Below are 13,564 nucleotides of genomic sequence, written 5' to 3' on the forward strand. Positions count from 1 at the left end.
TCCAGCACACAGGAATCCCAGAGCAGCACAGGAGGATTCCAGCACACAGGAATCCTGGAGCAGCACAGAAGGATTCCAGCACACTGGAATTCAGCAGCATAGAGTGTGATGGAAGTTATCACTTATTCAAAAGAGCTGAAGATTGGAGCATACCAATATAACAGTAGTTGGGTAACGGGTGGGAAAAGTCTTTGTAAATCAAGGATGTATTACAAGGATATTCACTCCTGGAGCATGGGGGTGTTCACAGGGTGAATAAGATGGAAAACAGCTACAAAACTGTCCTGCAAGTAGATTTAGGGGTACAAACCCTTACAATACCCAGAGCAGAGCAACCACAGTGTAATCAACTGGAAACACAGCAATTAGTCATTAATTAGTGACAGGTATAAAGAGCCTGTAAAGCACCATAAGCCAAAAGATAAGAAATGCTCCACAAAATTACAACATAGCAAAAAAAAAAAAAGGGCAGAAAATGCAGGCTCTGCAGCAGGTTTTCAACATCCTCCCTCAGCAGCCCTTTGAGAGCTGAATGCAGGCAAACACAGGAGAAGTCCTTCAAGGGTTTTCTCTAAGTTCTGAAATGAAATCCAGTTACTTCGATCTTTAAAAAAAAAAAAAAAGGCAACACAGATCCATGGATTTCCCAGTCAAAAGGTACAGTGACGTAATATCCTTCCAATCCTTTATATATCACAGATCCACGAAATAATTCGGGTTGGAAGGAACCTTGGGAGATCTCCAGTCCAACCTCCTGCCCAAGGCAGGGTCAGGATGAGGCCAGAGCAGGTTGCTCAAGCCTTTTTCTGGTCAAACCTCCAACCATGGAGGATCCAAAACTCCTCTGGGCCTCTGAAGTCCACCAAATAATTATCCTCAAAGAGGTAAAAGGGTCCTGATTGTGGCCAGTATCACCCCAAGGGAGGGAACCAGCAGAACGTGTGGAGCCCCTGATGTGCCAAACCCTGCCCAGTGACATCCCCCAGTCCCCACTGCCTGCCCACGAGTGACAGCTCCCCCCTACAAACCCTCCTTTGTCCTTAACTGGAGAACTGAGACATCCATTAAGGGGTTTTCAGTGCTGGACCCTGTTTTGACTGGAAGTTACGTGATGGCACTTCTGGGATGCCAAATCACAGAAGGATTTCAGATGGAAGGGACCTTCAAAACCACCCAGTGCCACCCCCTGCCATGGGCAGGGACACCTCCCACCAGCCCAGGTTGCTTCAAGCTCCGTCCAACCTGGCCTTGGACACTTCCAGGGATCCAGGGGCAGCCACAGCTTCTCTAAGCAACCTGTGCCAGGGCCTCCCCACCCTCACAGGGAGAAATTTCTTCCCAATACTCCATCTAATCCTGCTCTCTGTCTGTGTGAAGCCATTCCCCCCGTCTGGTCACTCCAGGCCTTTGTCCCAAGTCCCTCTCCAGCTCTCCTGGAGCCCCTGCAGGTATTGAAAGACTGCAGTAAGGTCTCCCTGGAGCCTTCTCTTCTCCAGGCTAAACCATCCCAGTTCTCTCAGCCTCTCCTCACTGGGGACGTGCTCCAGCCCTCTGATCATCCCCGTGGCCTCCTCTGGACTCGCTCCAACTGGCTGATCCGTGCAGGAGTGAGAAAGGATGAAAACCCTGTGCAATTATTAATGAACCTCTTGATTCAGAGCACTGCCTTTGGAGTCAGTTTGGCCAGAGCAGGATCATGCTGTGACAGCCAAAACTGCGCCCAAAACATCCCCTTCAGAGTGAGACCTTGCAGCAGCTGAGCAGAGCCACCCTCGGTGGTGAGGTCAGTCCTGCCTGAGGAACATTCCCACACAGCACACTGTGGTTGGATTTGAGGTTACCCAGAGAAACAGCAACAGGCTCAGCCAGTTTATGGAAACAGGACACACCGGTAGCAGCAAACACAAGCTCTGTTGGCAGATTCACCTCTGGCTCCTGCTGAGCAGCTGGAACACCTCGGCATTGGGGCAGCCCAGAGCCTCACACATTGATGTCCAGGTGCTTATCCCAGACATGATTTCCCCTGATAACACAAGGGTGCCTGACACCCACTGCAGAGCTTCTCACCCAGCCAGAGGCACAGGCACAAAGGTCCTCGACCCCAGGGAGCTCAGGAATCAGGTGGTGGTGTGGTCAGGGCACAGCTCCAGCTCTGGCCCCTGGGAAAGCAGAGGGCTGCCAGGAGGGAGGAGACACTCACCCAACTCAGAAATGAGCTTCTGGCCTCTTGTCCCCAGTGTGTCACAACAAGCCCCCAGCAGCACGGGTGGCACTGGAGGTGGCACTGGCCAGCGTTAGGAGAGGGAGATGCCCCACTCCTGAGCAGGGACAGCAGGTCCCCTTGCACCCCTTTCTCATTCACTGGGTGGGGAACCGACTGCCCTGCTCCAAACCTGGCTGCACCAGCCACCTCCTGCCCTGCCAGAGAGAGAGAACAGCACCAGCCACCTCCTGCCCTGCCAGAGAGAACAGCACCAGACACCTCCTGCCCTGCCAGAGAGAACAGCACCAGCCACCCCGGTCCTCCCCCAGCCCAGAGCAGCACCAGGCAGGCATCCCACAGACACCAGCACGGAGCTGCCAGGCACATCTGGAAAGCAGGGGAAGTTTCGGAGAGCCAAGGGCTCCAAACCTGCAAAGGGGCAGGACACAGGTGAGGGTTAAGGCTGCTAAGACAGGAGCTTGCTCCAAAAGGCAATCTGCACCATGGAGGTGGGTCCAGCAGAACCACAGGAGGGCTGAGGTTGGAAGGGATCTCTCAAGAGCCTCCAGTCCAACCTCTGCTCAAAGCAGGGTCAGCTACAGCGGGTTACCCAGGGCGGCACAGACACACAGAGCAACGTCACATGATGTACACACACAGCAGAGTCCCACACGTGTCACACACCAGAGTCACATGTGACACGTACACAGACAGCAGCCTCTCAAGGGGCCCTCCTGGCCCAGCCTCTGTCTGCAAGGAACCATCTGGAGGAGGTTCCATCCCCCTCTCTGTCATGACAAAGCTTCCAAATTGTGTTTCTCCAGCTTGCTGACATGACGTGTTCTCCAGACTCAATCCTGCCTCTTTAACTGTCCGTGTTTGCGCCTGTGAAGCTCCCAGCATTAGTGCTGAGGCTGCAGCAGAGCCTCAGGACATGAATGAAGGGTTACTGGAGCTCTTAAGTAAGCTGAGAGAACCACGGTGTCCACACAGTGATTCTGGGAACTCAGACACCACCCCCACAGCTCCCTCCTGCTGCAGTTGGATGCTTGGCAGAGCCTTGGTCCTCCCCCCACTCACTTATTCAGTCGGACCAAGAGGTGGAAAATGAAAAGAGGAGAAAGGACAATGGATAAAAGGATCAGGACAAACACTCTGAGCCACCAGTCAGCTATGACGTTTCCCAGAAACAACAAAATCCCGGGCAGGGCTGGAAAGCCAACTATTCCCCAGCCAGGATTAGGGACAGAGCCAGCCCAGCTTGGGGTCACCACAGCCACCCCCACAGTGGCACGGTGGGCTGGTGGAGACAGCCCTGCTGCTCAGACAGGAGCAGGGAATGGGCTGCAGCCCCAGAACAATCCAGGCAGTCTGAAGGTGCGTGGCAGGTCGGGAGGATGGATCCACCAGAGCCACCGAGCTTCCCGTGTGGAATGTTGGGTCTGCAGCAACCACGGCCACGAGGCCAGAGCCCTGTGCCCGTCCACGATGGCAACATGAGCCTGTGTGTCCTACAGCTCCCATCCTGCCAGCAGGAAGATGCATCTTCACCCCCCAGGAAGGAGAGAAAGCACTTGGCTGTCGAGCCTGGGACCTGGAAAACACGGCCCATGTCTGCATGCAGACTGATCACCCCTCCCAGGTCAGCCTCACAACTCTGTGTTTTCCTGAGGCTATAAAAAAAGGGGCTTCTGGCCTCCCTGAGGCTGACCTCCAGCTCCCCCCTTCACCTGGTGCCTAATTCCAGGGGAACAGGATTAGGACACGGGAGTCTGTTCCTCAACATCACCTTGTCTCTTCTCGGATGGCCGCCCCCATGTTCCCACCTGTACCTGGAGGAGAGTCATCCCCACCTGTCAAGAGGGAAGGAGGAAGGCAGATGGATGCCCAGGCTCCTCTACCAGCTTCCTCAGAGAAGGAGCTGTTCTGTCCTCAGCTGTCCCACAGCTCGGGGGTGCTGCCTTGGCCCCAGCACCCCTCCTTCAGGCAGCAGGGAGGCTGCTGCCCAGTGCCACCAGGCCATGGGGGGGCTGCTGCCCAGTGCCACCAGGCCATGGGGACACTCCTCCCCTCAGCTGAGCTGGCTTTAGGCAGGTTTCAGTGCATCACCTCAGAACGACAGGGCATCCCCTGAGGTGAGACACGGCAGTGCTGCTGGAGGGGAGCAGGACATGGGGGCAGGAGTCAGGCACCAGCTTAACCACGGAGCCACAAGGATCTCACACACAGGCCAACGGCACTGAAACACAGTGGTGACAATGATACAGCTGGAGAACAGGAACTGGGTCTGCACTGCAAACAAAATCTTCACTCTGGAATGGCACAGACCCTTCCTGCTTCTGCAGACAAAACCATCACAGTGTTCCCAGCTCTGCTGCCCTAACAGAAGGGCTCAGGCACCTCCTCTTCCTCGGAAACAACCTGTGACAACCCAGGCTTGCCCCAAAACACCAGCCCTGAGCCAGTGGTACTGGGAGCAGATGATTTTGCTGCACGGACCCAGCAGTACCTGCTGTGGGACAGTTCCTCCAACACAGGCTAAAGGGACACAAGGCAGAGACTTTGCCAACCCTCCAACCCTGGAAGTGCCTGTGCTAAGGACAGCTCCTCCTCACCTCTCATTTCTCTTCAGAGACTTTCAAGTCCAGCTGTCCAGCCCTGCCAGCACAGTCCCTGCCTCCAGTGGGACAGCACAGGTTTAATTAAAGGCAGAATCAGACTGTGAAGCAGGAAAACAATTACAATCCTCCTAGTGATTCATGAGTAAGAGGGCCTGGTTCCCAAGCCACCATGGGCTGGGCTCCCAGCTGAGCTTTGTGTTTGCCTCCAGCCTGGACAAATGCACAGGACCCTGCACCAGGGGCAGGAGGTGTCAATCCATCTGTCCATCCATCAGCAAGGGCAATGCAGCACACCTTGAATGCTGACAGCAAAACCAGATCATGTATTTGAGCCTTGTGTTTCACTTCCATTTTCCTAGTTAAACACGGGGCTTGACATCCTAAAACCTGCCCCTGGAGGAAGCAGAAAGTGCTCCACAGCCAGGCACTGGGATGTGGGAGCACACACACACCACCCTGCCTGCCCAGAGACCTACAGGAGGGGAAGTGTGACCCGACCTCGGGTCCCCCCCTTTCACACCCGTGCTGAGAGAAGACCTGTGACACCTGTGCCAGTGGGGAAAGCCAGCCTGGAAGCTGGAGGGAGCAACTGCGAAGCAAAACATCTGGGAGCTGATCAGCTCCAAGGTTAAACTCGGCCCTTCCAAGCCAGCGTGGCACAGGTGAGGCCACAGAACCAGAAAGACCTGTATCCCATGGCTGGGCAGCACAGGCAGGATGCCAGCCCTGGAGGCTGCACAGCTCCCTCAGCAGAGCAGGACTAGGTCCCCTTCCAGCAGAGCCCACTGCCTGCAGGTAGCCTGAGGCTGGATCACAGGGAGCAGAGGCCAAACAAGTGATCCCACTGCTGAGAGGAGGGAACATCAGTTTGGAGCTGCAGTGGAACGGCTGCTCCCCAACCCCAGGGGCAGCCCTGGTGCCACAGCAATGGCACCACAACCACTGTCCAGGTAGAGCCTCGTGCTGGTCACCCACGGACTCGGTGTGACCACCTCAGCAGGTCTGGGACAAGACCACAGGCAGTGGATGCAGACCACCTGCCCTCCCCAACACCAGATTTTCCCAGCTGGCTCCAGCTCCAGCAGCGTTTCCTTCTCCACTCCTCAGCATCTGCCAGATCCTGAACTGGCTTCAGCCTTTTCTGGCCCCATCACCAACACCTGAAAGGTGACGACTCCGCTGCCACATCAAGCACCAGCACAACCACGCTGGGGTCTGCAGCCAAGACCCACAGCAAAGGGCACGGGAGGGGAGGATAATCCTCACCTGCCCACAGCCAGGAGGAGAGGCATGAGAGGCCTGGTAGGGCAGGGCAGGCGCCAAGGGCACCAAAGTGGCCCCACGTGCCCCTGCAGAGGAGGGCTCTCCTGTGGAGGAGAGCGCCAGGCAGGCTGCTCCCTGCCCTGCTCCCTGTCCTCCCTGCCCAGTTCCCTGCCCTCCCTCCTGCCTTGCTCCCTGCTCGCTCCCTGCCCTCCCCGCGCACAGACCCGCGGATTTCCGACTATTTAACCCCGTATCAGGCCCTGAGGAATGCACTGCAAATACATAAAAGTACTTAAGCACGGGGAACACATTCCAGTGAAGACAAAGCAAGCTGTCTCCGAGCCAAAGGCTCAGCAGCTGCTGCTTCCCAGGCGCTGAAGCAGGACTGAGGAATGCCAAAGCAGGGCTGAGGAATGCCCAGGGCTGAGGAATGCCAAAGCAGGGCTGAGGAATGCCCAGGGCTGAGGAATGCCGTTCCCTCCGGAGGGGCCGGGGCGGCAGCTGCCCCTGGCACACAGCACAGGGCCAGGATGGCAGGGAAGGATCTCTGGTCCAGATGGAACGACAAACCAACCCAGGGCCACAGAAAGGCAATCCTGAGACAGAATTAGATCAGGGCACCACAATTAAACACCCTGCAGCTGAGAGGGGCTGGGGGCTACTGGAGAGCTCTCGATGCTCTCAGACCCATCCTCAACACGAGGCAGCAGCGGTGGTGCAGGGCTGCATGAAGAGAGGGGCCCTGACCACAACCCAAGCACACACAGCCTCCAGCGCAGTGGGACAGGAGGAGTCTGAAAGACAAATGCCACCAGAACTCCCTGCAGCAGGCACGGGGCATCCAGAGGCATTTCCCATTGAAATACTGGGATGTACGAAATAATTGTGGCACTCAGTGCTGTGTTTTAGTTGACAAGGTGGTGTTCAGTCAAAGGTTGGACTTGATGGTCTTGGAGGTCTTTTCCACCCTCAATGATTCTGTGATTCTACTGCAAAAGCATCAATCTGGAGAGACCTGCAGAGGTCATTTCACAGAAAGCATCCCGGCTACAGGTGAAGCAGCCAAACCTAAAACACCCCAAGTACTATCCAAGGACCTCTCCCCCTTTCTGATCTGCTCTACCATTTACCTCTTCCCCCCCTAGGCCCCTCCCTGGCCTACCAGCACCTCAGGAATCCCCTTCTCCCACACAGCCAAGGGAAACCATCTTCTTCTAAACCATCTTCTCAGGACAGTAGGGTCCACTTGCAATTACAAAAAGTAACTGACTGATCTGTAACGCTACAGCTACTAGTGAGGGGGAAAATGCCAAGAGTTGTATTACATAATAACCTGTTCCAATTGTTTTCAATCAGATTGTGTTTTCCTGATGCAGAAATCACACCTAAGTTTACCCAACAATGTATCTCCAGCACCGAGAGGCACCACGAAACAAACAATCAAAAAAATGCAGTAAACCAGCCCTAATCCCAAAACTGGGAACCTGAGACAAGACAATGAGACCAAGCCCAGTAACCAGCCTCCCCCCAGAGCAGGGGACTCGATGGCAGACTGTACCCTCGGGGTGCAGAGAAGCACATCCTGGGGACTGAAGAAGCCTCGAAGAAGAGTTAAGTGCCGCTGTGTGGAAGGACACAGACACAAACATCTCCTCTGAGCAGGAAGAGGACAAGGGAGAAGGTGCCAGAGCAACTCTCAGGGAGACAGCTCAGACACACAGCAGTAAATGCCCTGAACCATGAATGGAACAAGCAGTCAGAGCCCACAGAGACCCCAAGATGCCACATTCCCAGCTCAGCACACAGCATCCCTTCCACCCACCACGCTCCCACTGCTGCCTCAGCCCAGTTCCTGCCAGGAACTTTATAACAGGGTTATAAAATCCAGGAATAAAATACAGAGCAGGTCAAAGAAGACCTGAAGAGGTTAATCCAGCCCTGCCTCTATCTCCAACCACCAGTGAACTAAATCATTCCTGGCAGATACTCAGCAGCAGCCAAAGGGAACCAGAGAGATGAGGGAGGTGCAGGCAAGGCCTCTGCGATGCCACTGCCTCTGTAACTTCACAGACTGGGTGGGAAACGTCAGCGAGGGACGGGGAACCCACCCAGGGAACTGTCACCGAGGAACAGGAGGGACCCCAAAGAGCAAACCCGGTCCAAGCTGGCAGCAGTGTGCCCACAGACAGGGCAGGTGCGATAACCACCTGACAGGGATGTACCAAGAGGTTTAAAACAACCCAGGGAAGGCTGAGCAGGTGCTTCCACCACTGACTTCCCACCAAAGCAGGGCCAAGGGAGGCCCGGTGAGAGGCAGCACCATTCTGGCCACAGTCAGCTGAATCTTCATGAATGCTTTGCTTCACTGAACCTCTCTGCTGCCCAGCTGCCTCTGTAACTCACTGTTCCATGCACCTAAACCTCCTCCAAGACTCGAGCAGGCAGGGCAGCACATCCACACCCGTCCAACACAGAGCTGAACACATCTTGGAGCCCAGAGAACTGAATGTTAACAGTCAGTTCCTATTTGCAGACCTCAAGCCTAAAATCTGCCTGCGCTTCTCTTTCCTATTCCCTGTTAGCATGTCCAAGAATTGTATGTCCAAGGGTTTTATCAGCTCTTTTCTCTATGGCTGAGCCCGTACTCGGCCTCTGCCACCCCAGCACAGATCATACATTCCCCCATGTCACCACACAGGGTTTACAGGACAGCTGGTTACTGCTCAGAGAGAAAAAGATGCAGGGGAGATGGCCTGCACTTATTTCAACTGCTGGGCAGCAGCAATCCTGGCTTTTGAAGAGACAAACCCACCTCCAGCCGTACCATTAACTCACAGGGCCCCTAAGCTCCTGGAAGGCACAGAGAGCCATGCCAGCTCTGCACACAGGTCCAACAACCAGCAAGTGAAACCAGTTTGTTGACTGGTTTTGTTAAACAAATGCAGCTGCAGCTTTGACACAGCCTGGGATGGAAAGAACCACATCCAGAGCAAGAGGAGGTGCCCCCTGCACGCTCAGCCTTGGTGAGCCACAGAGGATTCCTGGCTCCCTGACTTTCTCAGGGAAGGGCTATTAGCACGGAGAGATTAGAAGGAGCAGCTTTACTCCCCCATGGAAGCAAATAAAACCCAAGATCCTCCTTGCAGGCCCCAGATGCCAGGAAATTAAAAGCTGCTCTTAATTAGCTTTGCGAGGCCCCACCTCGCCTTGGGAAAGTGACAACCACGGCCTCGGGTTTGCCTTTGGTGCAGCGGGATCCCAGCTCCGGACAGGACATGGATGCTCCCACCCCAGGCCACGGCAGCCAAACAGGAGGAACAGCTGCAACCTGTCCGCTTTCAAAGGGCCACGAGGCAAACAGCAACAAGCCCAAACAGGGTGGGACCTGCCCTGGACACCAACAGGCTCCTCTCCCTGGTGTCCGTCTCCCAGGATTTCCAGTGAAAGCGGGGATCAGCTCCCTGGGCAATGGGAGGAGTGTTTTCTGCACTGGGCCCAGTTTGTCATGGGAACTGCAGCAAGGAGAAAGCAGAGGAACTGCAGCTCCTCCTTCAGAAATGCCTAGAAATCCCCTCTTCAGCATCACCGCTGCTCACACCCCTGGGATCACAGTCAGCCCTGGAATTCCTCTCTGTCCACAGCCTCAGACAGCTCCAGCCCCGCATCCCTCCGGCAGGTCTCCAGCAGCCTGTCCCTCTGCACACTCATGCTGACACAGGAGAGCTCGAAGGTCTCCTCCCTCCTCTGCACGGACTTGCTCAGGATTTCAGTCCCTGCTCGGCTCCACCCTCTCGTCCTCCTACACCAGGTCCTACCAGCTCTGCTCCACCCAGGTTTCTTCTGACCTCTCCCTTCTGCCTCCCCATACTCCAAACTGGAGCACTCCTCCAAGAGCCTCTGGATCCTTCTGGGTTGTGACCAGCTCCATCCACCACTTTCGAGTTCCTCCTCCAAATTCCAGATTCTTTTCATTCCTGCCTGGTGAGACTTGTGCTTCTCAAGTGCTCGTGGAGTGGCCTGGATGAGTCAGGTGTTGTGCAGCTCCGATGCCATGATTTAGCCTGCTGTATTCCCAAAATCCTACACCCCCAGTGAGGGACCTGCTCTCCACCCCACTGCTGCAGACATCCTGCAGCCACGGCTCTGTGCAAGACAGGCAGGGCAGAAGTGAGCACAGAGCAAGGCATTTCCACCTCTGGAATTCAGACACCCTTGTGAAGAGCACAGGCAACTTATCAAAGGGAATTTATTGTTTTCCATTAAGTCAGGTGGTACCACCCTGGTGGCAAATCCCTGTGACAGGGCAGCAGATGCTCCCACGCAGATTTAATGTATCACTCCAAATATCCCAAGGAAAGCCACTCTAAGATAAAATCTGGGCTCAAAATAGGCAAGATTCCACACGGGACAAGTGAAAAGGAAGCGAGAGCAGACAGAGCAGTATCTGGCACTGAAGGACAGAGAGAAGCACAGGTTCACTTCTAGGGCTGGGAAGGGAGAGGTGAGGAAAGCGTGGAGGTGGAAGGACAAGCATCCCACTGGATCCAGAGCAAAGCAGCAGCACAAAGGGGACCAGGGAAATCCTGCAGAGGAAAATGGTGCCACAGAAAGAGCAAGAGATCCCGTGTTTCTGGAACAGGTGGGATAAGGACACATAAAAGCCTGTTGGAGAGATGTGGGCTGGCAGCAGGCACAGGGTAAGAAACCCCTCAGAAGGGGAGCTGGATAGAGTCGGGCATTTTCAGGGGAGTTGTCTGACCTTTCCAAAAGCCATCCCTCCATCCTTTTGCCTCAAAAATCACCTCCACAGGGAAGCCTTCCCCAAAGGCCCTGCTTGAGCCCTCAAACATAAACTTGCTGTCCAAGGCTGTACATCCTCCCTTGTTCCTGTTTTTCTGACAGATCTCCACTTGCTTCTCCCACAGACTCATCTCGGTGTCCTTTAAACCTCCCACAGAACAGACACGTGCAGCCCCATCCTGTGAAGCAAGCATACTGCCCTTTCCCCACCTTGCCTCGTGGCAAGCACAGACCCTTCCTCCCAGGCTCTCTCTCCCACAAAAGGTTTGTTTCCATGAAGGTTTGTTTCCCACCTGGAAAATGTCCACCCAACCCAACCAAAGACCTCTCCCATCATCCTCCATCAGGGACAATGTGTGCCCAAACCCAGTGTTCCCACCTTCCCTCTCCCTGGTGGAGGGCAGTTTATTTTCAGTTTTCATCCCATATCCACCTTGCCCCACACAGATTCCTGCTCCTGCCTTGGGTATCCGCCCCTACCCACAGCAACATCCTCAAACAAGGCCCTTCCCGCAGCGATCCCCGTGCCTGGGACAAACACCCCTGGGCACTGCTCAGGAAGTGCCACGAGCACCAGGACCAGGACACACACTGGGTCCAACCTCAGGTGGATCAAACCTGCTTCCTCATTCCACCAACTGCAGACCTCCTCCTCCTCCTCCTCCTCCTCACCTGCCTCTGGACCAGCCATGGCACATCCAGAGGGAACCTGGGGGAGGCTGGAAAAGGGAAAGACCACAGGGTGGGATTCTGCTCCCTCTGCCAACGTGTCTCCAGGGCTCAGCACTGCCAGGCAGCATTCCCCCAGCTCTTCTCAGGAGCAGCAGCACTCAGGGCTGCTCTGCTGGTCTCCCCTCCTGTCCCCAGCTGCAGGCACCCAACGCTCACCCGGCTTGTGAGGGCGTTTAGGTTTCACTGGGGTTGGGCTGATGCCCGGCACAGCCGGAGAAAGGCCACGGGAGCTTCAGACAGCGCTTGAGAGGGAAGAGGATGAGCACAGAGAGTCCAAAGCCAAACTCCCTCCAAGCCTCTCCCGGGACACGCAGCACAGGCACTGTGGTACCTCTGCAGATCCTCATTTTTGGGCACCTTCTACATGAACTGCTCTACTTCTCTCCTGAGCTCACGTTGACTTAGATGATCATTATGTCATATGGCAAGTGGTTCCACAGCTCAGTTAAATAATTTTTCATGCAAAATGCAATTTAATTTGCTCTGAACTGAGCCCTTTTTGATTTCACTCAGTGCCCTCCAGGCCTGCAGCAAGAAGCAGCAGTGGTCAGCTGCTCCCTGGCCATTCCCTCTGGGCCATTGGTGACACTCCAGACCTCTGCCATCAGATGAGGAATGTCTCTACCTTTTACTACCTTTTCCAGACAGACTAAGATGTCCTGAAAATGTTCATTTTCCTTGTACAAAAGCTGCTGCATATCAGGTCTGGTCACACCCTTTGCTGCTCCTCATTCTCTGTCCCTCTCCTGATTTACTAAATCTCCTGAGACTTGAGGACCAGGATCTGACCAGTCTGTTTTCTTTGTTCTTCTAATAATTCTCTGCCAGAGAGTCTAAAAGAGGAAGTCAAACAACAGAGAGGAGCCTGTAAGCCCAGGACAGGTCACAGCAAGAGCTCCAATGCTCAAGTTGAACAGTCACAGCTGAGTGAAACACAAACACTTGGGGTGACTCAGGAAGGTGCTCAGGGCACACACATGGCACCTTGATCACAGGCAGCATTGTATCCACCTGATCAAAGGCTAAATAAAATGTGCATTTATAATCCAAAAGATGTTCTTCCAAGCTCACAAAGCCCAGTTTGTCCCAGTCCCAAGGTGTAGCACCGGGCTGGGCTGTGACTGCTCAGCAGGACACACAGAGCTGAGAGCACAGGGACTGGCAGGTTCTCTGCAGGCGTGTCGCAATCACCCTCCTCTGCAGGTGGGACTTACACCTATTCCCACGTCCCAACCTGCCCATAACACACATTTTCCAGGGAAACCTCCCTGCCTAAAATATAACAAGATACTGAGCTACCTGACAAAGGAGCTGAGAACATCACACTGGTGTCTCCACACCCGAACAACATCACAACCAAATCCCACAGGCAGCTCAGCTCACAGGGGTTCAGGGGAAAAACAGAGAGAACCCAAAAATATCAGACCAAGAACCTGCCACGTTCATACGAGAGAATCTGTTTGGGTGGGAATGTGCAAACTGTATATTTTAACAAAACTGAACCAAATTACTTTGGCCTGAATTAAAATCAAGTTCTTGTTTTCTAAGGTGTTTTTTTTTCCCCAGATTTGATGGCATATTCCATAACATGTCAGTAATGCAATGAAAAACTCAAAAGCTAATGACCTATATCTCAATTTTTTAACAAACTGGCAACTCAGCCCGTATTCCCCGAGGAGCATCTCTCCAAACACACTGCAGTCAAACACCTTGTCTCTCTGGCACCGGTAGCACTTAACTAACTTTTTAAAAATGGTACAATTTCCACAGGGGACACATGGCAAAACCTGCTCTGGAATATCCCAAAGCCCAGCACTGTTTTAAGGCCTTTTGCTTCCTGAGGGGCAGGTTCGAATTCCTGCCCACAGCATCCCATGCCTCAAATTACCCCACAGAACAGGGAGGTCATGGCTTGGGTTCCTGCTGGATGGTACCTTGGCAGCCA

The sequence above is a fragment of the Neopelma chrysocephalum genome, unplaced genomic scaffold, assembly GCF_003984885.1.
Source record: "Neopelma chrysocephalum unplaced genomic scaffold, ASM398488v2 Primary Assembly neopelma1_322, whole genome shotgun sequence".
Taxonomy (NCBI): domain Eukaryota; kingdom Metazoa; phylum Chordata; class Aves; order Passeriformes; family Pipridae; genus Neopelma; species Neopelma chrysocephalum.